This window comes from Phaethon lepturus, unplaced genomic scaffold (genome assembly GCF_000687285.1).
Source record: "Phaethon lepturus isolate BGI_N335 unplaced genomic scaffold, ASM68728v1 scaffold46169, whole genome shotgun sequence".
NCBI lineage: Eukaryota > Metazoa > Chordata > Aves > Phaethontiformes > Phaethontidae > Phaethon > Phaethon lepturus.
Window position 1 is genome coordinate 13733 of NW_010563634.1, and position 201 is coordinate 13933.

Sequence of the window (201 nt, forward strand, 5' to 3'; positions counted from 1 at the left end):
CGCCTCTCCTCCCGCTGCGCTCTGCCCGGCCGCTTCGCGTTCAGCCCGGACGGGATTTAAAGCTAAACGCTTCCAGTTGCTCCGCGATGCCCTGGGAAGCGTCCGTGAATGTCGCCTGCCCGGCTCCGGGATATCCCCTCGCTCCCCGCGCCTTTGCCGTAGCGTGGGCGCCGACGAGGCTTGCGGAGAGTCGACTCATGC